This window comes from Hylaeus anthracinus, unplaced genomic scaffold (assembly GCF_026225885.1).
Source record: "Hylaeus anthracinus isolate JK02 unplaced genomic scaffold, UHH_iyHylAnth1.0_haploid 12001, whole genome shotgun sequence".
NCBI classification, from domain to species: Eukaryota; Metazoa; Arthropoda; class Insecta; order Hymenoptera; family Colletidae; genus Hylaeus; species Hylaeus anthracinus.
In genome coordinates this window covers 16,207,108-16,222,603 of record NW_026534348.1, presented here as the reverse complement: position 1 = coordinate 16,222,603, position 15,496 = coordinate 16,207,108, and the positions used below count along the sequence as shown (strand labels likewise).

The window sequence follows — 15,496 nt, the reverse complement described above, 5'->3', positions numbered from 1 at the left end:
ATCACATAGGTTAGAAAACAGGTGAAAAAAGAAAAACAAACTGCCCAAGTCGGACAAACTGGTAGGAATCGATTGTGCTCGAGAGTACACACATGCATCGCCGCTGTCACGAGTACGGAACTTATGAATGAATATGGCTGGCGGTACACGTGTAACCATAGTTCTGCTATGTACACGTACACGCTCGCTTGTATAATATCGGTCAAATCGGTTGTTGTTCAGTTAGAGCAATCAGGTTTTGCGCGCGCGTACAAACACGTAGATCACTTTCATGAGCGCGTAATCGCACGCCCATCGATTTGTTTTCCCCCGATCGTTAGCCTGGCGCATTAATATATGATAATGCTGGCAATAAAGTGATCGCGACAGTCCGAGCAGGATTAAAAACCCGGCAAATATTTGCATCGTGTGCTCGCCAGCGGACAAATTTCGCTCTGGACAGGTGGTATTAGGGTGTTCCCGGCTACGCGAATAAATTATATGAAATTATCGAAACGGCATGGAAAATGTACGGAAGCGCGATGATCTACCGTGTCGAATAAATTGCGTGACATTTTGGAAAAACGTGGAAAATGTTGCCAAAACATACGATGATTCATTGCGTGAATAAATTATGTAAAATTATTGGAAAGACGCGCAGATGGTGATGTACGATGGGAATAAATTGCGCGAATTAGAGTGGACTCTGAATGGGGTTTTTAGTTTGGATTCGCTCGAGATGAAAAGCGTAAGAACGCGAATTTGTTGGCTGTTGAAGTAACCACACTTTTTTCTATTTATTTGTAGATGTCTCAACCAACAATGCACCCAATTAGTATCTTCCTTTTTTGAGATTTTTTACTTGTACTACTGCTTCTTCCGTAGTCCTTTTACAACGCGTGTCATTTATCGATAATTAACTTGTTAATGATCAATAAGTACCTCGAGGCCTAACAGATCATTAGCTCTCGCGGCTGTCTTCCATCTTCGCGTTCGTTTTAACCTGATCCGCGATCCCGAAGGTATACATCCGTCTCCCATCGACGTTTATTTCCAAAGTATTCCACAGAAGGCAGTCTCAGATATTCTCAATATCCCGCGGCCGTCCATCATTTTTATCCGGTATCAATTATCCGAGCTTCCATTTCGCTGTTTATCTTTTAAACTAAAATCGTCACTTGTAACCTTTTCCAATCCATCTTGTAGTACATTTATCAAATGCGTTGTCGCCATACTCAACAACTCGCGATAGTTATCGAACAGTCGCCGAATCTCCGAAACGAGGCATCAGATTGCAAAACAGTAAGGGACTTTTCAATCCTCCTTCGCACGAGGAGTTGGCGCGTTCCATCTGTGCGACACTTATCGACGATTCGGTATATATGGAACACTACAAACACGTAGAACGTGAAACGCAAACTTAGTAGGTACTAATCGACAATAGGGCCACGCCATCCAAAAGTAGGACACGCGCCACCCTGGCAGCACCCATCACTCGTTCTCCCGTGCACCCTTCATCCCCCGAAATGCAACCAATTCCACGCAGCGCATCGCGATGGAACGCGAGCTCGCCAAAGTCTTTCTCGCGTGTCTCGTGTGCTCGGAACGACGACGAGGATCGGCTAAAAGAGCGGGATATATAACCCGGCGGGAGGGAGACGGGATCGACCAGGGAAACGTCGAGCAGGAACCGGGCCGCGTCGAGCTTGTTCGCGCGAGAAAGAGAGTCTCTCCGACGCACACGTACGAGCTACGAATACAACGCGACCAGGACGCGGAGAATGAGAACCGATGCGACTGTCGCGATGAAGAGCGGCCTGTGGGTTGGGCCGGGGTAGGGGCAGGGAAGCTGGTTGGAGTGTCAGGAACGAAACCCGGTGGGAGTAGGACGGAGAAAGGCGACAGCTCGGACCGCGGTGGAACGAAGAGAGAACGCACTCGCGGAGGACGAACGAGGCGAATCGAGTGAACGAGCGTAAGCGAGAGAGGTTCGAGTGCCTGGGGCCGAAGAAAAGAGAAGGAGAGTGGGATAGAGAACGCGTACAAGAGAGAAAGAAGTATGGCGACCAGGAGGGACACGGGGCCAGATAGAACTCGAACCTCGAAGAGTAGTAGCGCGTGCTCGCAAGCTCAGCCAGCGCCTCTCGTAGCGTGTGTCTCCGTCCTCCACCGCTTCCGCCCCTCCTCCTGCCCCCACGTGCTCTACTACGCGCTCTTGGCCCCCGCCGTTCGCCTAACCTCGTCCCACCAAGCCACCGCCTCTCTTTGCGCCGTTTCTGCCTCTATCTCGGTCCGCTACGCTTCAACCCGGTCCACCCACCGACCCACGAAACCGCTCGTTCCCGCGCCGACTCACCCCACTGGCCACCCTGCCCGCTCTCTCCCTATTACCAGGCGCGAGCCGTGCCTCCTGGCTGCGGGGGTGGCGATATTCGCAAGGAAGAAGCGTGGAAACTGAAGGCAGTTTTTAGAATAACGTTTGGTTTTCGTGGCTAACTCGATTTATTCAATATTCCCCTTTTTGGGGGAATGTGGTTGCAGAAGGGGGTTGTGACACAGTGACTGCCACGACATTCGTGGATGGAGGCAAGGGGAATGCAAGATTCTCAATTTCATGTCGAATTGTGATCTTTACTCTTAGGTAGAGCCACTTATCGAAGTACATACCTAGACCATTTCTCTGCTTCGTGCAGGTATTCTTAAAAGAATCTTGAGTATTTTGGAGCGATCACAGTATTTTGGAGCGATGCTGGATATAGTACTTCTAAAATGAATCGATAATTGTTGGCAGATATGCGATTACACCAGGGTGATGCGATTCCTACGAACGTTCCTGCTCGTTACTTGGCCGCGCCTTTCTCTCTCGGTCGCGTTCTTCGTTTGTGCGTTTTCTTCCTCCACGGTGAAGAGTCCCTTCCTCGTTCTCCTCAGCGGATTCTCTGCCTCCTCTCTTCTATCCTCTCTTCGCGACCTCACCGCCGCGTGTCACCGTTCGGGCGCAGGCACGGCGACCAGAGACCCAGTCGACGCGAACGACAGCCAGCTCTTCGCGATTACCTTTTGTCCGATCATACGTGAGCGCGTGTGTGCGCTCCGACTTATGTTCGTGTGCGGGGCAGGATGAAAGCTTGCGCGCTCTGGTACACACGCGCGTGTTTTAGCCTCTTCTGGTCCCTTCTTCGTTGTCTATCTGGCGTTCGTATACCTGTACAAGGCGTTCCAAAAAGATGGGACGAAGAGAGGAGTCGAAAAATCCTGGACCGTTTTGCGATCTATGGCTTCGTTCTCGAGATCCAAACATTACCTCGGTTATCGATAAAGCGATCAGGAGTCATCATTCGCTATCGTTTACGCATCTTCATATCTTGCTAGGGAAGTTTATTGTATCGTATATCATTCATCTAGGCATTGGATATATACATATGAAAATTATAAGCACTCCGAGTGGGGTCATGTTTGTACTCATTCTCATCGGAGATGTCTCGCCAATCCATTCGTAAAACTGTCGCGAACGACAGTCGTACGACAATCGTATCTCGAAAACGAGCGATAGAGTTGCAAAATGGTAAAGGACTTTTCGATTCCGTTTGGTCGAAGGAACTTTTGTGGTTAGTCTCGATCCATTTTTCTGAAACGCCTTGTAGATACGCGAGTCGGCACGGTAGCGCCGCGACGGCTAGAGCAGAGCGACGGAGCTTTATATTATCGTCGCTCCCGGCGATATCGCGTAGCACGGGGAACCAGTAGCCTGCTCTTGGAGCGTGGGGTGAACGGAAGTGGGGGGAGAGAGGGAGAGAACGCGACGGGTCTGGAATTTTGCGCAGCTCTGCGGGTCTCGATGGCCGGGGAATATGGGTATTATCGGTGGGATGCTTTTTGAAACTGTGGCTCGTTTGGTCCTCTTTCTCCTCTCGCCCCGATTCACCCAGGCCTCTGGTTGTCCTCCCTCTCTCTCCTAGGAGGTTGTAATTATTTGCCAGAGCATGTATGCGTGTCGGTGTGTACGTGTGGGCGAGTTACGCGGTCGCGTAGCTCGATACAAAAGTAACGCTGTCGGGTATGCGGCAAATCGACGGTTCGCCGAGTACGTGCATACGTGTGCGTGCTGTTCGACGAGACCAGTCTTTCGTTTTATCAGTTTGCTCCCAGACTCGCTGAAGGGCCCTTTTGTCGAACGGTCGCGATCTTCAGAAATCTGTTAAACACGTTACTCTCTGTAGGCCTTCCAGGGAAAAATCAATTATTTTGCACAGGGCTGCGTTTACCTCTTCATCTTCCACGATTTTCAGTAGCAATACAAAATAACAATGCCACAAAGGTCGTTCGCATCGGTCGCCAAATTTGAAATAAAAAGATGACAGTCTCGTGAACTCTGGGGGTCTCTCTAAACGGAGACAACGCCTAACGGTACTTTGTGAAACCTTCGAACCGCGGGACATACCGGGAACTATAAATAAGGCGAGGCGCGTCGACTATGTGCCGAGAGGCGAACGCTAATTGTGGAAATTACTCGCTGCTCGGGGGTTCCGTGGTACTTTTCAAAGCGCTCGGCGCAAGATGACGCTAAACGCTAGGCAAAGTCGGATGGAAATTCAATTTGAACGATTGGCGAACGTCGTCGGGTGGATTCAGCGGGTGTGTCACCTGTGCACTTGTTTCTTCCTTGTCAGAGCTGCAAGGACAGTCACAGGTGCCCTGTTTAAGGTAGTTATTAGCTATAGTTTTCAGACCCAGGTCCTTGCAATAATCAAGATTCTTCTTAGTACAGATAACCCCTGTTCATCGCGAAGGCTGCGATCTGGACATGGTCGCGATAAACGAATATGTCGATATAACGAATCCACACTCGTCGGGGTCGCGATAAACGGGGATTACCTGTATATGTTACATCCTCGTATTCATATTTATGCTCCTCAATCTCTAACCCCATCGATTAGCGAGACCAGATCGAAAAGTGCGTTTCAATTCCAGGTTCCAAGGGGTTAACGCATTTGTCATCACGTGGGCCATCGATGAGCCACGCTACTAACATCGAGCGAGTCATGTATGTATAATCATCCCTCTTTATTCGTACACATAGATAAATTGGCTCGCAGATCACCGACTCCGGCACCGAAACGTTCGGTAGGCTCGTTAAGACGTTCCTCGAGTTCTGAAATACCTAAAGCAGCTAAAATTTGCGTGCCTTTGCAGTCCAGGACGCGACGACCCGACGAGTGTATCAGATATCTCTCGATGGATACTTGGCACGTTACCGCGATAACGGTTTTCCATGGTTCGTTTAGTCGCGTGCAAATCACCCGTTCCGTGGCCACGTATAATTTGTACGTTATGCGCTCGACACTCGTGCACAACCCTTTCTATGACTACCGCTTCATCGTCGGCGAACACGGTAGCTCCCCTTCGTCAGCTCGCAGCTGAGCCTCGTTATCTGTGCGAGAAGGCCCCCGATTAATGTCGTTTCACGCATCGACGATCGCTTCGGATCTCGGATCGATGACCCGCGAAGAGAGGGATGAAACGCTGGACTGGGTCAGAATTAATCCCAGGGACGTGTCCCGTGGCTTGTGCAATTAGAAAATAGAAAACCGACAGAGGAACTGCGCCGGGGCTGTCCTTTCAACCTCGTATCCCTGGCTACCATTCACGAGGAACCCGGAGTATTCGATCCTTTTCAAGTGAAAATTGCCCTGATACCCTTGACCAGTTTCACCGACTCGCAATACGAGGTCGGACCGATTGTCGTTTTGAAACGTCGAATCTGATTAGTCACTACTTACTGCAATTGCTTGCCGTTTAACTTAACGTTTATTGGCAGTTTTCTTGATGGAGATCGTAGTTACGCGACAAAAGGATCGACCGATTTTATCCGAGGGTACTTTGGACGCGATGGAATCATTTACTTTTGTGCTCGTAGTTGGCGGAGAGGAGATTGTGTCCTCGCAGTGGGTCGCTCGGTTTCATTTTAGGGGTGATAAGGAGAAATGTAGCTAAGTAACACATAACTTTAACATTTTTATACACCGCAATATTATTATTCGATAGATCGAATCTCCATGAGAGCTTAGACTTATTTAAATCATAAGATAATTTAGGAAACAAAAATACAAACATTCATTTACTGTAGTGTACTCCAAATACTTCATACAAGTATTTATACAAATCGCTTGGTATATAAAGTGTTAGTAAATAAGACAGCCAGTATGGGTCGTTGAGGTTCGAACATCTTCCTTCGCATTTTATATTATAATCATTATAAGAGTGAATAAATCACTAGAATAAACAGCGTGTGTTATACAGAAGTGATTTATTTCGTCCTGAACCTTAAAAAGAAAAAAGGTAATTCTAACATAAAGTCTTTCCACGTCGTTCATGAGACTTAGTTGCACTTCTCTGTAGGATCTCGCCGAAAAGTAAATAAAATAAAGCAGGATAGTCTTTGACGTGGCAGGTATTACGTTCCACGGGCACGTCGAACTCCCGTCAGTCGAATAAATTGTCCCGATGACGTCAACGGACAGTTCTGTCTCTTGCGCGGCACGAATGTACGTGCACTCTGATTGCAGTATGCGCACGCTGCACCTTGCGCATGGAAATGCAGGAACCGGGGCGTCGTGTGCTCTCCAATTCGCTGGGAATGAGTCAACCAGCGACACGTTTCTTCCGGCGACTTTGATTCCTCGTCGTTGATCGAACAGGGTGAACACTTGGTCTTCCCTGTACTTGGAATATTCTGACAGTTCGATTATTCAAGCATTAACGATTTATGCGCTGCTCGAGTACGCATGGATGTATTAGGTTGTCCCGAAAGTTTCTTTCGCGAGTTGCACTCAATTATTTTATGTGGTCGTGTTTCTATAAATAGACAATCTAATTTCGTAGATATTCATGTTGTAACAGTAATGGAGCAAAATGAATCGTGCACAATTCAGTAATGTAACATAAAACATAAAATATTGTACATGTATTACTTATTAATAAAGCGGAAGAAACTTTTGGGACAACCTAATAGTAGGCAGTATTTAAATAGTATAATAGAAACTATACATCAAGTTCTATCCTCCTTGGACTCATAAGCATCGAGTCCACCCTTCCATTAACCAAAACAATAAAAAATTGAAAGCTGGAATATTAAATTAGCGGAATAGTCGCAGCCCTAGATCAAACCCACCCACGCGCTCGATCTTTACGTTCCTGCGTGCATGCTAACCTCGAGCAATCTCTAGACATACCTTTCTACGTTCGTCATCCACGGTTTTCCTTTTGTAAGCGTTTTCGAGAACCGTAGCCACGTCAGAGGGAAAAGGGAATTTTTTCACTTGCGCTTCTCCTGTCTCCTTCGCGTTCCCTTCTTTCATTGGCGCGTTCGCAGGACCAAATTTATGGCAGAGATAGGCTCGGGCTAAGTAGGAACTTAAGCGACTGGATGCGCGTAAAATATTTTATGGTTCCAGTAAATTTTATCGGTTTATATCGCCACAATCCGTTAGCGGTATTAATAAGAGGCGATCGCCGCGGAGGCTGCGCGAAAGCGACGCCCGAGTCGCTTTGTTTTAATGAAACGAATCTTTCGAGCTTGTTTCATGGCGATACCACGATTAAGAAATCGCCCTGTATTGCTTAAATCGCGATACTTGAATGTATTTCAATTTATTTAGTTATTGTGGGAGTTCTGTCCTAGGTCCAAAAATGTGTGATATCAAGGATTCTTTAAAATTTGTTCCAAGACAGGAGAAGTTGATATGTCGGACTGACATTTTTTGTATCCATTATTGCATCGATGAAGATGTTACATGAATTTTTTTATGAGACTCGTTTTGGTATTAATGAAGTTATAAATATTAGGTCTACCAGAAAGTTCTGACCGTTCCGGTTACAACAAGTTTCAACGAGTATCCGCATATTCGTTAAAAATGATATACAAATTGGAATCACACTGGCAAGATGTCATAAATAATGATAAAAATAATATTATTCAATAAAATTGATTCAAGGTATAAGAAATCTATTATTTTGTTTTATTCTAAAAACGGACAGAACTTTCCGGTAGACTTAATATTATTCCGATGTCTTTGGGGAATAGGACCGATTATTTATTCCTGTGCGTATACTCAGACGTTGATATGTAAAATTCATAAATTAGGAGAGAGTTATTATTGCCATTTAGGGAAAATGAAACTGAATGGGTTAACACGCCCTCCCCACGTGTACCACGGCACTGCGAGGGTCGTTGCTCTTATTTCCGCGGGCCGAGGAACTTTTTATTCCGCGACGCGATTTACTCTCTGTATCTATGCAAATTCCATTATTTCTTTTTTTACCTTCTGTTCCGCCGGCTCCCGGTGTCTCTTACACGGCCGAGCACGGAGAATAGATTTTAAAATTCGCACCCCGTGCGTGTCAGCGTCCTCCGACGACGCGTCCTGAATGCATCAACGGCGACTCCGTCGTCTTTTCGGAAATTCCGCGACCGGAGCGAACCCCTCCGAAATCGTGACCCGCGGTGGATCTAACGACTCCGCAGCCTCGAGTTTCCAAGATGTGTACTCGCCGTGCTACGCGCTATCCAATTAAATTGCAAACTTTAACGTCGATATCCAGAAGGGCTTGCTTGATAACGTTGTCAGCGACGCGAAGCCATCGGCGAGAAGAATTCCTAAATCACCAGAAAATGAAGAAGCAAAAATGTATTCGAAGAAATTTATGCAAAAGAAGAAATGGAAACTTGACAACTACAATAAAAGAAGAAGGAAATGCAAATGAGACGAATGAAATGCTAGAGCAATTTGCAATAATAATTTAGAATGAAAAACTGTCGTTTTTTTTTGGCTACGATCAAATTTAGAGATGAGAGGTTGACTTTTAAACTGTATCAGTTTTTGGTATTTTTCTTTTTAAAGGGGTAGTCCTTCTTTCTATTTTGGGTGCGAGTTTGTTCATTGATCGCCGCTGTATTCCGAAGAGATTCGAATTTGCTCCGAAACGAATCGCACAACTCTAGACCGAGCTGTGATTCTTTAAAGTTCAAGCGAACGGCGCACGAGAGGACCGAGTCTACCTACGTGAATCGAGCCCGGGGTGGAATAGGGGGCTGGTCGCCATCAATTCCTAGAAGTTTACGTTACGCACTACCGGAACGAAACAAGTGAAGAGCCGAGTGAAGAAAAAAATACTACATCGATCGATAGCGAATACTATCCGTATGGGAGTGAGAAGGAGAGATGTATATAATGACTGAAAAAGGATGAGGAAAAAACTGTCCGAGCATTTAAACGTGCGAGCCGAACCCTCACGTGTAGGAAAAAAAAACGTAAACTCGAGCGCGTAGTAGTTTTTTTTTGGCCGGTGCTCGAGGAATCGACATTGGCGTAATGTCAGATTATTCCTCGGATTTCTGCGACTCGTCATTTTTCCATTGGCGTATGCATCACTTTTTTCCCACTCAATTTGTACTCGCGTCTAAACCGATTTCTATGTGGTTTTCGACTGAAATCACGGTTTTTTCGAGAGTATGATCGAATTATTATCGTTTCAAGATGTACTTTGAGTCAAGATAGACATTATTAATATCAAGTTAAACATGTGATAGGACTATTCGTCGTAGAGCTAAAGAAATTAAACATTTGCCGTACTTTGACGAGTCTGACTCGTGATGAAGATTTTTGCCCAAACATGAATATCACGTGCCAGGCTCGTAAACAGATAGTCGGGTCAAACATAAACATCAGCTTCCGGCCCGAGTTTCGTCGAGCTAAATGGTACGGGAAGGGGTTAATTCTGAACTGTGACATGTCGAAGAAATCCTGAAGAAGGATTTCTGAATCGTAACGAGGTTGCAAAAGTAGGTGCTATAACGAGATTTAAATAATATTTTACAATAGCTCCTGATGGTTACACACATATTCGGTAACATTTCATCGAGTAGGATTACCACGAGATGGCTAAACGAGACTGTTTCCGCACATAATTTTGCCAGCGGTGCCAAAAATGATCTTTCTAAGAAAAAATATTTTTTTATTTAAAGGAAAATAGAGTGTTACGAATTGTGCTCTACAGAGGTACGAAAACACGTCCACGTTTCAGCATCGCTATAAACGAGTTCAAATCTGTACATCTATTGAAAATTAGCACCTATCGATACAACCTTTCACTTTAACTCTCAATCCATACAAACACTCTCGTACATCCTCGCGGTCGCAAAATGCGGCACGGCGCAAAGGTAGATCTCCCCAATCGGTTGCCAACCAGTTCCCCCAGAAGCCCTCGATCCGCATCTCCCGTATCGAAAGCGTTAATTCCGGAAATGAAATTCAAATAACACGGCAAGAACGGGGAGGGGAAGGAGACTGTTGCATCGCGAGTCCTCTGGAAGGAAACAACCGAATGCTCGCCTACGCGGACACCACCAGCCAGCCCCAGCCCATCCTGGCCGAGTTAATCTGAGCGCAGCGGTGTCACCAAAGGGTTAATTGGGAACGCAGCTACGAGAGATAGCAGAGGAGGTAGAGGCGGGGGTGGTTAGCTTAAAAGCAAGAGACACGAGACGCAACGGTGGCTCGAGGACTACGTGGCAAGAGGCGAGGCGAGCCCGGTTGGAATCGTTGCGGACGCATGAAACGGCGGTGTTAGCTGCGCACGCCACCGTCACCGGCGGAAATTATGCCAGCTCTCCGTTTCTACGTTCGGTGTAAACGAACCGAGGTAACGCAGGGCGGACGCGAGCCGCCGACGCCGCCGTCGACCATGCCAGTGCGGAACACGCCCCCAGGAACTGCGTTTCTCGTGGGCGACGGCCTGAAATATCGAGCGCCTTGCCCACGTACACACGCGAAAACGATGGAACCCGACTGTCCGTGGAGGAAAGAGAGAAACCTGGCCTGGTCGCCGCCTCGGGGACGAAAACGAGAAGGAAACACGCGGGCAATCGGACAGGTTCGACGGGGAACGAACGATCAGAGCGGGGGGAACGGGTGGCTGGGTGCTAGACGGGGAAGAGGAGGAGGAGAGGAGGGAGCGGTGCTTTCCAGAGGGATCATTTTCCAGCCTTCCAGCGATCCTTCTTTTGGTTAGGGATTCCGTTGGACGCACGGTTTGGCATCGCGACGCTGTGTTCTCGATGCCGACGCCGTTCGAAGATGTCGGGTAGGAATAAGACGTTGACGAGGTGGATCTTGGAGCATGAAACCAGGACGGGTTTCGTTTATGTCGAGAAAATTGTGGTTTGGTTCGATTTTGATCACTTTAGGGTTTGTTAGTCTTGTGGTAAAAGCACGATTTATTATCGTAGATAAAAGAAAAAACAGTAGGATATCATTTTTCCGAACAGAAATTTTATAGTATAATTCTGTAAAAAGAAGATGCCAAGCGTGTGTAGAAATGGAAGGTTGACATGTGGAAAATCTTTTGCAAACATCGAAAATTCAGCAGTAAGTCAATCATGATACTAGCAAACAAAAATGTTTATATTTCAGAAACAGTTGACCTATGTTTACTAAAGCTTTTTGTACTCAGTACAGTGTATCCTATATACCATATAATTATTGAATGTTTTTTTTTTGTACACTCTGTATAGGACTCAGTTCAATTTCACCATTAATTATGATATTTATAACGGAAAGGTTAATTAGCCACTTAACGTGTTCACTGCCAGACTAATACTCTTGAAAATTCCTACTGTGATTAAATTTTGTTTACAGACTGTTTGAAACTGCGTAATGAAACATTTATTGTGGTATTGAACTTTGTAACTTCATCGAAATTCAAGTATTTCATTGAAATTCAATTTCTGCGACATTTAACTTTCAGAATTAATTTCTGTAGTTTTTCGGTGAAAAGCACTGTCACCCATATATGGGCAATACGGCGATCAACGTATTAATTAATCAGTTAATTTCATCTAAGCGGAATTTATTTTATTGGATTTCTGTTCAATGGCGTTTCGTTTGTGTAAAAGTGTTACGCACGCGATGTATATAAGATAAGCGCAAGAAATATAATAATCGAGTTCGAAAGGGGAAGGAACGATCGTTCAGGGGTGAGCCAACGCGAAGGGGAAAGCGAAGGGGAGAGAGGCCAGGTTTCCAGAGGGATGGTTTTCCGTCCTTCCGCGACCCTACTTTCGGTTGGGGAAAATCTCGACCGGAATATGCTTCCTCGTTGCCAGCTACGACGCCTATATTTTGCTCGGGGAGCAGCGACAAACTACGCTTCAACGTTTAACTACCTTCGTGGGTTACCTGACGAGCTTGGTTCTTTGTGGCACTAGACGCAGTTACAACGCAGCTTGTCGCGCGCGAAGAACCTCTGTAAACGCTGTCCGGCTTTATCCGTGATTTCTCGTGCAATTTTTAATCATCATCTGTGGAAGGATTGACGGTGACTGTGAATATCGCGTTTATTAATTTTTTTCATTCTGGTGACTGCGAGATTAATTTTCTTCGGATGAATGTTGGACATACTTTAGCTCTTGGCTATTCATTTCGTTGTATCGACTTGGTGCAATAAATACGCGATTTATTCAAATATCACAGTCACCAGAATTAAGAAATCAACGAATACAATATTCGTACACCTACCTCTATAATTTACGCAAAACTACATATTCCACTAAATCAAAATATCTTCGTTCACACGTGGATTCTCGAGTTCCAGCGATTATCGACGTTTCTTAGAGGAAAAGAATTCGTTGCGTGCAACGATGCCATACGCGAGACGACGTAATGGGACGGTTCACGTAACGGGTGTTGCATTATTGCGTAAAATTGACCGGTGTTACCGTGTCGTTGTTATTACCATCGTTATCACGGGCTGCAGTCGCGAAATCGGTAACTTTTTAAACGCCGCGACCCACGTATACTTACGCGTGTGTGTATGTACGCTAGCGTTACGCTGGTATGTACGTGGTCACGAAGTTCGCGGCGAGATGAAAGGGGGCTGCGGGGGCGGGGCCGGGAGGCTTAGAACGGGAGAAAATTAGATGCCGCAGGAAAAAGGGGGAAAGAAAAACAACGGTCGAGAGAAGTTTCGAGAGATAATTTTCCGCCTCCCTAGCTGCCGGCTACGCGCGGCGAAAACCAGGCTCGAAGCGAGTTTGCACACGCAGCTTTTATAGTTTCTCGGCGTGGAAACGCTGCCCCGAGGCCGTAGGTTGACGCATCTATTATGAATCACGCGACGAGGGCATTAGGCTAGGCGCGCTTTGTCGACAGGTTAATCACTGAAAAGCGTTATTACATTTTCACGTGTAAAATCATCCGTTCCGCGCACCTACAGCACGCCAATCGATGACTGTCGCTTGAAAAAACGCGAGAAAAGGTCGATAGTGTTGACTCGGTCAGCTTGGGGTATTCTATTCGAATTCTAGGCGACGCGTAGCAATTTGTCTTTGAAGTTTAGTATAAACATTGCACGGAAGGAAAAGTTTCAATTTTCGTTCAGGGTTACTTTGGACCGATACGACCGAGGCAACCTACTTCCATTATTCGAATCCCAATCTCTAGGATTTTTCTCACGGGAAACTAAAACGTACAAAGTTAAACTTTTACACAGTCATTTGTCAAACCTTTCAGTAGCCAATCGTAAATATACAAAGCACCCTCTCGCCGAAAAATCGTCTTCCCTTAGCGATAGCGTCGCTCCTCGTCATCCGAAGCTATTACACAAATCAAGTTTAGATTTTTACCAAAATTGCGGAGTGTCGCACCCCGGTTGAGAAACACAGAGACGCTGTTCGTGATTTTGCTATAATTCGTGGTTAGGACTATCTCGCGTTGGCTTAAATTTTGATTTTCAGATTTTCACGAGGGAATTACCGCTAACGGCTAGCGAAAATTAACGCCGTCGGTTCTTTCGTTTCAGCGTGGTTCACCATTTAATGGAAAGTCACGATCGCGCGAACGTGCAGCGACGCCGACGTCCTCCATGCCGGGCGTCGTATTTCGTGCCTGTTTTACATTCGGTTACGAGATTCCAGTGCGAGTGTCTCTGGTTACGACTCAACGCTCCGGAGTGTTCTTTCCCTCCGATACGACACTTTCCTTTATTTTCCTTTACTTTCCTATATTCATTCGTTGAAACAATATCTCCGGAGTGTCGAAGCCTGAAACTTCCCAAGTATCGCTGGAACACATTATTTTTTAACTTTTTGGTTTTTAATGGTGATGATCTACAAAAGGGGGATCGAAAACTAAAGAATAGGGGAACTCTAAGGAAGATCCATTAAGCACGTGTGTAATAGTAGTCAATTTACGCGATTAGAGACTCTCTGAATGTGCAGAATGACGACTCAAGACATATATTGGGTTGTGTGGAAAGTTCATGCCGATTGTTAGTAGGTGGTACAGGTCTGAACATATCGGAATGGTTGAAAACAAATAACATGTGGACATCCCTTAAAAGGTAGAAAAATTGTGGAACAGAATGGTACATATATAATTCAATAACTATATATCGAAATTCAAACGTGCCTTCGAATGTTTCTTAAAAATTAGCACGAACTTTCTGGACAACCCAATACAATGCACACTAATATTCTTTATAAACGATGTGACATAGATTTAAAGTTGATTTATGTAACAGCAAAGCGTAATAAAACGCAATTAAAGTAAAATTGAAGACACGACCCGTGTGTTACAAGTCAAATGATGGGATCCAGATCTCAATTTCGCCAATTTCGAAGCGGATCGAAGTGGGTTTCGGCGACGGTAGCCCGAAGGAGCGGCTCCTCGTTGCCCCCCGATTCCCTCCGTGTTCGATCCTCCGTGGAGACTCTGCCGTCGAAAGGGGCAGCCTTAAGCAGTAATTCGGCGCTGCAGAATGCAAAAGAGGAGTCACGGGAGGGCGATGGGACGGGAGGGAAACGCGTATAAAAGAAGAAGGCGACGATCAAGAAAAAGAAAAAGGCGCGTCGCGCACTGAAGAAAGATCCTCGTGCAGCGAGAGATTTTGCACGCGCGCGCAAGAGGGTCCGAGAGGAGCGAGAGGAGGAGAGGACGTCGAGGAGGATGGAAGACGTGATTCTTTTGAGCCTCGGCCAAGTTTTGTGGCCTGTTGGCTCGTGGAATCCAGTCGCAGGCGATTTCTCGTCTCTGCGCCTTTTAACCGTGGCTACGTGTGGCTCCGGTGCATCCGTGTGATGCAGACACATACAGGATTGGATGAGACCGAGGTGGAGGAAGCGAGAAACGGCACGGTGACGAACCGAGAGATTGGAGAGGTTGGAGGGAGCGAGATAGAGAGAATGGAGAGGATGCAAGGTGCAGCGAGAGGCGAAGAGAGGAGGAGGGAACGAGAAACCGTACACGTTTATTACACGCTGTCCCTTGGATCGCGCTACAGCCGCTGGCAAGACGTTCCATTAACGTCGACTCGGTACCTACGCAATTATTATACTTCCTCGTACGAAGCGCGTTTAATCGCCGCGCGGTTCTCTTAATCCGGCCGGGGACTCGCTACGACGAATCCGCGCGATGCCAGTCTGCGACGAAATTCTCGCCCAGATCACGAATTTTCGTGCTTC

At 46.3% G+C, this 15,496-nt stretch overlaps 1 protein-coding gene across 12 annotated transcripts in view; it reads left to right on the top strand.

The window, feature by feature from the left end:
- LOC128890555 (bromodomain adjacent to zinc finger domain protein 2B-like) overlaps window positions 1–15,496 on the top strand; it is a 166,545-nt gene that overhangs the window by 46,938 nt on the left and 104,111 nt on the right. The window contains exon 3 of one of the 12 annotated variants that reach the window (XM_054149128.1): window positions 4,951–5,023. The exons of the other annotated variants lie outside the window; for them this stretch is intronic. The gene's annotated coding sequence lies outside the window, so the exon portion shown is untranslated. The remainder of the gene's footprint in view (window positions 1–4,950; window positions 5,024–15,496) is intronic. 12 annotated transcript variants of the gene reach the window in all.